Source organism: Crocuta crocuta, unplaced genomic scaffold (genome assembly GCF_008692635.1).
Source record: "Crocuta crocuta isolate KB4526 unplaced genomic scaffold, BGI_CrCroc_1.0 scaffold475, whole genome shotgun sequence".
Classification (NCBI taxonomy): Eukaryota; Metazoa; Chordata; class Mammalia; order Carnivora; family Hyaenidae; genus Crocuta; species Crocuta crocuta.
Window position 1 is genome coordinate 1,826,093 of NW_027529518.1, and position 10,799 is coordinate 1,836,891.

Consider the following 10,799-nt stretch of genomic DNA (forward strand, 5'->3'; position numbering starts at 1 on the left):
TCCCATCAGCAGTGTGCACCTCACTTTTCAGGGAACCCCTGATTACCAGAAGTCTTTAAGTGGTTTTGAGAACAGACCTGAGGCCTACCCCAGACCTACAAAATCAGAATCTCTGGGGATGGCCTGGGAGCCTGTGTGTTAACAAGCTCCTGAGGTGTTCATGATGATAACCAGGTTTGGAGGCGCTACTCTACAACTGACTTGAAGGCAGGGTGACAGGTCTATGCCACTTTTTTAACTGTTTTTTAAAATTTATTCATTTTGAGAGAGAGAGAGAGAGAGAGCGAGCGAGCAGGGAAGGAGCAGAAAGAGAGAGACAGAGACAGAGAGAGAGAGAATCCCAAGCAGGCTCTATGCTATCAGCGCAGAGCCCGATGCAGGGTTTGAACTCATGAACCGTGAGATCATGACCTGAGCTGAAACCAAGAGTCGGATGCTTAATGAACTGAACCACCCAGGTGCCTCTTTCACATTTCCAATTGCACAGTGACACCGTCACAGAGATCAAACTCAAAAATATCATAATGACTGATAAATTGAGAATTTCCAGAAATAGAAAAGAGATGGAATTTTAAAATAACTTTTTTCTTTCCAGCAGTGGCCCCCTCAACGGTCCCCCCCACCTCACCAACACGTTCCTCTGTAAAATAGGCATAAGGACACCCTACCTTCTAGGGTAGCTGTGACTCAAACTGGATCACATGTGAAAGCAATGAGTGTCATTATAAAAATTTCTTGTACACTTCTTACGAGCCCAGCATCATGCCAACGGCTATGGAAGACAGAGAAGAAGTTTAAAACACGATTCCTGTTCTCACAGAGCTTAGGATCTGCGCAAGGAAACCAAACTAACCCTGATGGAACGAGTGAGGAGCAATGACTTCCGAGTGGGGCAGAAGTTCAAGCCAGGTGCACTCTGCGCAGGCTTCGTGGGCAAAGCTTGAGCTGAGCCCTGAAGGAAAAACAGAACTTAGAGAGAGAAGAGGCCAGAACATTCCAAGAGTAGGGAATGGCATCAGACGTGGCTGAGGCGGTTACCCATGTGGTATATTTGAGTTGGCCCAGTAAGACTTGTCTCATCACACAACGCCCCAAAATAACACTGGAAATTTGACTGCTTAGAATTCTGTTCCTTATGATGGCCCTTCTGGAAATGCAAACACACCTGGACTCGTTTGTATATGAGCTCACTTACACCTTAATGTGCATTAGTCAAATCAGAATGCTTTCTCCTCAACATCTGGACGAGATGGGTGGGCTGAGGGATGGGACTCTGATCGGTGGAGGCCCAGGAAAGGGTCATTTTGAGCCTCAGAAACAGTTTCAGCTGGGAATCCAGAAAGCCGTGTGGGGCCCAGAGAGGGAAGCAGGTATCAAGCCTCTAAACCGTCAATGATGCTATCGTTGTGAACATGAGGAAGGAGACAAGTCCTAGCCAAAATCAATTTCAAGTCACTTCTTCTGCTGATGTGTTTAGAGGTCTCTGCAAACCAGGATAACTCCTAGATTTCTATTAGAAAAGCGTCAAGCTTCCACACTGAACAAATGAAGATTTGTACAGATGGGTTATTTCATGTGATGGGAAGATGGACTGCGACAGGCATAGAGGCATAGAGATGTGGTTCCTTGGAAACCAGCCTGTAACAGGCTCTCTTGTTCATTTCATACCCGGGCTCTCCCTCCCAGTCCCTTTACAGTCTGACTCTTGGGTTTGACCTCAGGTTGGAAAAAAGTTTCCTTTGCAAAGACTACATATATATTTTTTTTTCTCCCAGAGTCTGCTGCTCTCAGCAGAGCTGGTTTCTTGAATAGCTGCGATTAAAGACAGAGGCTCTTTCTCTTCCTTCTCTAGGCTGTGAGGAAGCTGGTTTCCCACATAGGGCTACAGCACTTGGGGCTTCTCTTCCTGGTCAGCCCTCCATTCTCTGAAGCCATTACAGCAGTTAATCCAGCCAGCCAGGTGACCAGCCTTCATTGGGCTTGGAAGGTCCCAAGTAACTTAGGCAAAGGTTTTTAGAAAAAGGTTTTAAAAACTTGATTCTGGGGCTTCAGGAATGAGTCTATGACAGCGAAGCCTATCCACCTTTTTAAAATTTTACTACTTTCCTCACAGAGCCAGTACACATCCTGTCTGTGGGACACTTTGTTTTTCCTACTCCAGTTGGGCATGTCCATATTCAATCACTGAGTTAATTCAAATTATTCCTTCAGAGCCCACAATGCGCTAAGCTCTGTATGGGAAAGAGGAAGTGAAAGGCAAGGCTATGTCTTCAGAGAAAAGATATCCTCTCCCTACACGACACATACACAAACATAGTTCCCGAGATGAGACAGTAGAAGGTTAAGGTCAAAATTACTGCGGGGGAAGAGCAATCAGTGTCAACAGAATTCGGAAAAGGAAGAGTGAAATTCAGGAGGGGGAAGTAGTCTAGTAAGGCTTCCAATAGGAAGTGGCTGTGAGCTAGACTTTGACAGATAAGCCACATTTGGAAAGTATATTTAGATAAGTTTTGTCATCCTATCACCCGTGCTTAAAAAATCTTGGGCTCCTGGGTGGCTCAGTCAGTTAAGTGTCAGACTTTGGCTCAGGTCAGGATCTTGCAGTCTGTGGGTTTGAGCCCCACACTGGGCTCTGTGCTGACAGCTCAGAGCCTGGAGCCTGCTTCAGACTCTGTGTCTCCCTCCCTCTCTCCGTCCCTCCCCCGCCCGCGCTCTGTCTCTGTCTTTCAGTAATAAATAAACATTAAAAAGTTTTCTTAAAATCTCAAACAGTTCCTCCAGAATCACAGCCTGGCATTCGAGGCCTTTAGTCATATGGCTCCACCTCCCCAGTAACTCCTAATGTACTGCTACACAGGATTCCTCACCCACCCCCATTTACATCTGTTCTCTTGATCATCCCCACGTGTCTATACCTTGGCTTTCTGTGTGTTCCACCTTCACTCCTTCTCTCACCTCCAATTCACCAATGTCATCTATTCCTCATCAAGTTTAAAATCACTTCACCCTTGGCCTGTCCCTGCCAACACACATCCAGCTAGGTCTCCCTCCCCTGAAATTCCTCAACACGTAAGGCACGTCTCCCTCATCTGATACATCACATATAAACCACTTGCTAGAATAGTTAACAGTAGTATATTATGGGATGCAGCAAAAGCAGTTCTAAGAGAGAATTGGTAGTGATTTATTCCTACATTAAGAAAGAAGAAAAAGCTCAAATAGTCAACCTAACTTTGCACCTCAAGGAACTAGAAAAAACCCACAAACTAAGTGCAAAATTGGTGGAAGGAAGGAAATAACAAAGATTAGAGCAGAAATAAATGAAATAAAGACAACAGACAATAGAAAAGATCTGTGAAATTAAGAGCTGCTTTTTTTTTTTTAATGTTTCATTTATTTCTGAGAGAGAGAGAAGAGAGAGACAGCGTGAACAGGGGAGGGTCAGAGAGAGAGGGAGATACAGAATTCGAAACAGGCTCCAGGCTCTGAGCTAGCTGTCAGCACAGAGCCCGACATGGGGCTTGAACCCACGAACCACGAGATCATGACCTGAGCCAAAGTCGGATGCTTAACCGACTGAGCCACCCAGGTGCCCCAAGAGTTGCTTTTTTAAAACATAAATAAAATGGACAAACTTTTAGCTAGATTTACCAAGAAAAAAGGTGAGAGGACTCAAATAAATAAAATTATAAATGAAACGAGACATTAGAAATGATACCACAGAAATGCAAAAGGATCATAAAAGACTACAGGGGATAACTATTTGACAACAAATTGGACAACCTAGAAGAAATGAATAAATTCCTAGAAATATACAACAAATACAATATAATTTGCATACGTACAAAATATACAAAGACTGAATCATAAAGAAATAGAAAATCTGAACAGACTGATTTCTAGTAAGGAATCCATAATCAAAAACCTCACAACAAAGAAAACTCCAGGACCAGATGGTGTCAGAGGTGAGTTCTATAAAAAGTTTAAAGAATTAATAGCAATCCTTATCAAACTCTTCCAAAAAATGGAAGAGGAAGGAACACTTCTAGACACATTTTATGAGGTCAGCATTATCCTGATACCAAAACCAGACAAAGACACTAGAGGGGGGAAAATAGGCCAATATTCCTGATGAACATAAATGTAAAAATCGTCAACAAAATATCAGCAAACTGAATTCAACACTACATTAAGAGGATAATATACCATGATCAAGTTGGGTTTATTCCAGGGATGCAAGGATGTTTCAACATCCACAAAACCAAATGAGATACACCACATTAACAAAATGAAGGATAAAAATCATATTATCATCTCAATAGATTCAGAAAAAGCACTTGACAAAATTTAACATCCATTCATGATTTTAAAAAAACAGGAATAGAGGGAATATACCTCAACATAACAAAGGCTACATATGACAAGCCCACCACTAACATCATATTCAATGTGAAAAGCTGAAAATTTTTCCTCCAAGATCAGGAACAAGACAAAGATGCTCACTCTCACCACTTTTATTCAGCACTGTACTGGAAGTCCTAGTCACAGCAATTAGGCAAGAAAAAGAAATAAAAGACATCCAAATTGGAAAAGAGGATGTCAGACTGTCTCTATTTGCAGAAGACATGATACTATACATGGAAAACTCAAAGATTCTACCAAAGAAACCGTTAGAACTAATAAACAAATTCAGTAAAGTTTCAGGATACAAAATCATACAAAAATCAGTTGCATTCTATATACTAATAATGAACTAACAGAAAGAGAAATTGAGAAAATAATCCTGCTTGCAGTTGCATCAAAAAGAATAAAATACCTAGGAATAAATTTAACCAAGGAGATTAGCGATCTGTACACTGAAAACTCTGACACTGATGAAAGAAATTGAAGATGACACAAATAAGTACAAAGATATTCTGTGCTCATAGCTTAGAAGAATTAATGCTGTTAAATGTCCATACTACACAAAGCAATCTACAGATTCAATGCAATCCCTATCAAAATTCTACTAGTATTTTTCACAGAAATAAAATAAAACAATCTGGAAATTTATATGCAGCCACAAAAGACCCAGAAGAGCCAACAAGTTTGAGAAAAGAGAATAAAGTTGGAGGCATTGCACTTCCTGATTCCAAACTATGTTACAGAGCTAGAGTTATCAAGACAGTATGACTCTTCCTTGGCACTGCCTGCAGAGATGGCTACCCTCAGACCTCTGGTGAAGCCCAAATTCATTAAAAAGAGAACCAAGAAGTTCATTTGGCACCAGTCAGATGGATATGTCAAAATTAAATATAACTGGCAGAAACCCAGAGGCATTGACAACAAGGTGCACAGAAGATTCAAGGGCCAGATCTTGATGCCCAACATTTGATTCTGAGAGCAACAAGAAAACAAAGTACATGCTGCCCAGTGGCTTCTGGAAGCTCCTAGTCCACAACGTCAAGAAGCTTGAAGTGTTGCTGACGTGCAACGGATCTTACTGTGCAGAGACTGCTCGCAATGTGTCCTCCAAAGCCACTGTGGAAAGCACAGCCCAGCTGGCCATCAGAGTCACCAATCCCAATGCCAGGCTGCACAGCGAAGAAAATGGACAGACAACTTATGTGCACAGTGCCTTTGTGTTAATAAAACTACAAAAAGAAACATGGTATTTGCATTAAAACACATATAGATCAATGAAACAGAATAGAGAGCCCAGTAATAAAATCACACATATATGATCAATCAATTTACAATAAAGGAGCCAAGAATACGCAGTGGCAAAAGGATAGGTAGTCTCTTCAATAAATGGTGTCAGGAAAACCAGACAGCCATATGCAAAATAATGAAACTGGACCCATACACCATACACAAAAATCAACTCAAAATAAAGTAAAGGCTTGAACATAAGACCTGAAACCCCAAAACTCCTAGAAGAAAACAGAAAAAGTTCCTTGACATGGGTCTCAGCAATGATTTTTTTAGATTTGACACCAAAAGCAAAGGCAATAAGAGCAAAAATTAAAAAGTGGGACTGCACCAAACTAAAAAGCTTTTGCACAGCAAAGGAAACCATGAACAAAATGAAAAGAAACCTACTGAGTGAGAGAAAATGTTTGCAAATCAGATGTGATAAAGGGTTCATAACCAATATATAAACAGAACTCAGCTCTATAGCAAAAAAAACCAATCTGAATTTAAAAACAGGCAGAGCAACTAAATAGACATTTGCCCAAAGAAGACATACAAATGGCCCAATCGGTACATGCAAAGGTGCTCAACATCACTAATCATCAGGGAAATGCAAATGAAAACCACAATCAGGTATCACCTCACACCTGTTAGAAGAGCTATCCTCAAAAAGATGAGGGGGCGCCTGGGTGGCTCAGTTGGTTAAGTGTCCGACTCTTGATTTCGACTCGGGTCGTGATCTCACAGTTCATGAGACTGAGCCCCACATTGGGCTCTGCCCTGACAGCACGGAGCCTGCTTGGGATTCCCTCTCTCCCTCTCTCTCTGCCTCTTCCCTGCTTGCATGTGCACGGGCACACACTTGCTCTCTCTCTCTCTCTCTCTCTCTCTCCAAAAAAAAAAATAATAAGCATAATAAAAGAAATGTTAATTTAAAAAAAGGTAAGGGATAACAAGCGTTGGCAAGGATGTGAAGCAAAAGGAAACTTTGTGCACTTTTGATAGGAATGTAAATTGATGCGGCCACTCTGGAAAACAGAGTGTGATACACACATCCGATGAAATATTATTTGTCCGTGAGAAAGGCGAAAATCTTGCCATTGTGACAACATGGATGGACCTTGAGGGCATTAGGCTAAGTGAAATAAGCCAAATAAAGACAAATTCTGCATGGTATTATTTATATGTGGAATCTTTAAAAAAGAAGTCAAACTCTCAGAAACAGTAGAAAAGTGGTTGCCAGGAGCTGGGATGGGCGATAGGGGAAATAGGGAGAGGTGGGTAAAAGGATATCAACTTTCAGCTATACGATGAGTGAGGTCTGAGGAGGTAACGTAAAATATGGTGACTATAGTTGATAACACTCTATTACATAATTGAAATTTGCTAAAAGAGTAGAACTTAAATCTTCTACCACAAAAAGAGCTGATGGAAGGGGCACCTGGGTGGCTCAGTCGGTTAAGCGTCCGACTTCGGCTTGGGTCTTGATCTCACGGTTCATGGGTTCTAGCCCCGCATCGGGCTCTGTGCTGACAGCTCAGAGCCTGGAGCCTGTTTCAGAGTCTGTATCTCCCTCTCTCTCTCTGACAGTCCCCTGCTCTCTCGCTCTCTCTCTCTCTAAGAAATAAATAAAACATTTAAAAAAAAAGGTGATGGATGTGTTAATTAACTAGATGATGGGAATCCCTTTCACACTGTATATCAAATGGCTAATGGGGCACCTGGGTGGCTCAGTTGGTTAAGCATCCAACTTCAGCTCAGGTCATGATCTCACAGTTCACGAGTTCAAGCCTCACATCGGGCTCTGTGCTGACAGCTCAGAGCCTGGAGCCTCCTTTAGATTCTCTATCTCCCTCTTTCTCGGTCCCTCCCCCACCCCTCTCTCTCTCAAAAATAAGTAAACATTTTTTAAAAACTGTCAAATGGCTGTGATGTATACTTTAAATATCTTACAATTTTACTTGTCAGTTATAGCTCAATAAAGTTGAAAAAATAAAACACACACACACACACACACACACACACACACACACTAGTTAACCATCATTAAGGCTTTTATGTTACTAGGCACTAAGCAAAGCATTTTGTGAGCACTGCATTTGATTGGCAGAATGATCCTGTCAGGAAGATGCAATTAGTCTCATTTTATGGATGAGGGACTGGGTGCTCTGTGGGGTTCACTTGGCCAAGGTCATACAATCAGGAAGTGGTGAAGCTCACCTTCTCATGGCCTCTCCTATCTGGGTAGATAGGTATGGAGAAGTACAATGTAAGCAAACCATTCTTATATGAATCCATATTCAGAAACTTTGAGAGAGAGGGTAGAGAGGGAGGGAGGGAGGGAGGGAGAGAGGGAGTGGGCACGCTAATTCTATTTGCCATTCCACTTTGCTTTGCCCTAGAGTTAACTAACCTGAGAGATGTGAATCTGCTCTTCCCTCATATGGTGTTGGTTCCTGTGAGCCTCTCGTGAATGATTCTCATGCTTAAATACACATGCTTTCCCAATTCAACATGGTCCCTAAATGCAAGCCAATTGGCATGGTTCTCAACTAAAGAGTGATCTGGTATAACGCTCAAGGAAATAATAAAAACAAACCTGTGTTGGACTTACCGAAAAATGGTATATCTGTCTTCAGTGTAGCACCTTTCAAAGGAACTTCTGAGAGGTATTTCATCTATGAATTATTATGTTTTTGCTCACCAGGAACCTAACCACTCATAAGATAGGACTTCCCTATACTTGTCTTGTTTCCCCAACTGGTGTGAAAACTGCATGTGAGTAGAGCCTCTATCCTAAAACTAGGTTATATTCCTTCAAAGTGCCTAGTAAAGTAACTTGAAAATAAAAGGAACTGAACAAATCAATGCCAGAGATTATTCATTTGACATGTTCATTTTCACAGCAAGGTTCAGCTTCCCGAGATATCCTCTCAAGCTCCCCACAAAATGGAAGAGAAGATTTGTACTATCATGTACATCCCATGACTTGCTGGCATTCCCTGTACTATTTCTAGAAATAGAATCTGTCTGTTCCCATCCCTCGCTGGATCAACTGAGCACCTGGCAGTTTCCTATTGATGCCTGTTCAGCTGTCACCTACAAACTCCTGGTTCTGCTTGCTCAGTGGGTCTTGTCGAGTAGGCCTGACTATTTTGGGTCTAAGCTACAGCTGTCAGCGTTTCAGGCGTACCTCACGTATTTCTCGAATTAGGTGGAAATATTTGAAGCCTGAAAAAGGAGCCATAACGTTCTGAGTATGAAGGAAATATTTAGGCAAGTATCAACTGGCAGCACAGAAGGCTAACTAAGAAGCTCGAGTCCCTGGCGATAAAACGAGATGAGGACAACATAGCCAAGCCATCTTGGGTTACTTGCATTTTAGTAGCATGGGGTGAGTTACCAAGCTATTCATGTTATTTTTATTAGCATGCGATTAAGGAATTGACCAAACGTGAGACTGTTTGCTATAAACGTTGCTATAAACGTTAAATGACAGGCTGACTGAACACATTTGCTTTGCTTTGCTCTAATAGAGAATAATTGTAATTCCTTAATTTAAAAAGTCATTCTGGCTGTACGTGTGTCCCAGGGATGCTTTGAAAGTCAAGCTGTACCTCTTGACCTCATTCTTCCCAATTCTTGATAATAATTTCTGCTTTCCAATCTGATCGGGTACAATACTGACCTGCGGCAATTACACTGGGATTCTGTACCAAATTATTAAGCTATGATTAGTTCTCTTGGAATTAGGCCCAGGAAAAGTAGAGAGGAGATTTTATGGAATGGCTAGGTACCAAGGCAAGATGATGGTGACAGAGATTTCTTCAGCTTCCAAGATCAAATTAAATTTGGTGATTTAATAGAGGCCAGGTCCATCAGTTCTTCTCTTAGAACGAACAGTTATCTGGGATTCCTTGATCCAAGAATGCGTCAGGGGAGGTGTCAAATCCATCTTCAATTTTGCCTTTTTAATAACTTTGCCATTGCACAATTTTGCTTTTGTAATGCACAATGGAAAAAACAAAACCTTAAAAGTAACTAACAAACCCTCTGTCATTGAGATCCTCCGGATAAAAGCTATTAGTGGAATGAAATGAAAGCTCTGGAGATGAAAGAGGTAGTGACTGTGATGCCTGTGAGACAAAGACCATAGGCTTAATCCTTGAAAGGGTCGGTTAGCTTTACTTTCTGTCTGTATTTACAGACTGCTTCCCAGATGATCCCGATGCAGGTAGCTCAGGCACCGCACTTGGAGAATCACTACCTCAGAGACTAAACAGAGTCATGTCCACAGTCCAAAGGAAATTAAAATCCGAAGAGCCATTGCCTTTAAGTTCTTTTCAAATTTTACTTGTCGTGGGAATATGTGCCTTTCTGCTAAGTCTGTTCCTGCTTCCTTCTAGCCCATAAATGACTGAGGTGGAGGTCATGGATTTAAATCATGTGTTGGAGAAGTGGAAAACTTAAAATTCCAGCTCCAGTACTAATTTGCAGTCTAGTTTCAACTTAATAAGTTAGTTATTTCCCCCTTTGTCAATTGAAAGTCCATCTAAGAAACATCTGGTAAATTTTGGATGAAAAGCACAGAGAAAATGCTTGTATCACAAGATGAGTTTTTTTTCTCCACCTAAGGTTGCCAGATTTTGCAAAAAAACCAAAAAACAAAACAAAACAAAACTGAATTACAGATAAAGGATGACTAATTTTTTTTGGCGTAAGTATGTCCCATGCAATATCTGGGATATACTTATCCTGAAAATTCATTGGTTATCTGAAATTCAGACTTAACTGGGCATGCTGTATTTTATCTGGCAGCCCTATCTCTACCACCACCCTTTTCCTGGAGCCTGCACTTTCCAAGACTTGGGCAACAGAAGAGAGCGTTTTGTAACTCAAGGCCAGGAAGGAAATGAGCGCTCATTTAGCATAATACAGTACAGGAGAAATGCTAGCAGGAGATTAACCTTCCACACCGGAGAAATCTAGGTATATTCTGGTGATGGGGAGGCAGGAGGCTAATGGAGGGGAATGGAGGAGGGAGGACAGAGTGTGGATGGGCAAACAGACACACGGAATTCCAAAGTATGTCCACTCAGTTATTCAAAGAACATAATCCAACTTGC

The 10,799-nt window shown here is 41.5% G+C and overlaps 1 protein-coding gene and 1 pseudogene across 2 annotated transcripts in view; one reads left to right on the top strand and one right to left on the bottom strand.

Moving 5' to 3' along the window:
• PLAC1 (placenta enriched 1) overlaps positions 1–10,799 on the bottom strand; it is a 180,583-nt gene that overhangs the window by 109,226 nt on the left and 60,558 nt on the right. The window lies entirely within an intron of this gene.
• On the top strand, positions 5,198–5,663 carry LOC144228908 (large ribosomal subunit protein eL32 pseudogene; annotated as a pseudogene).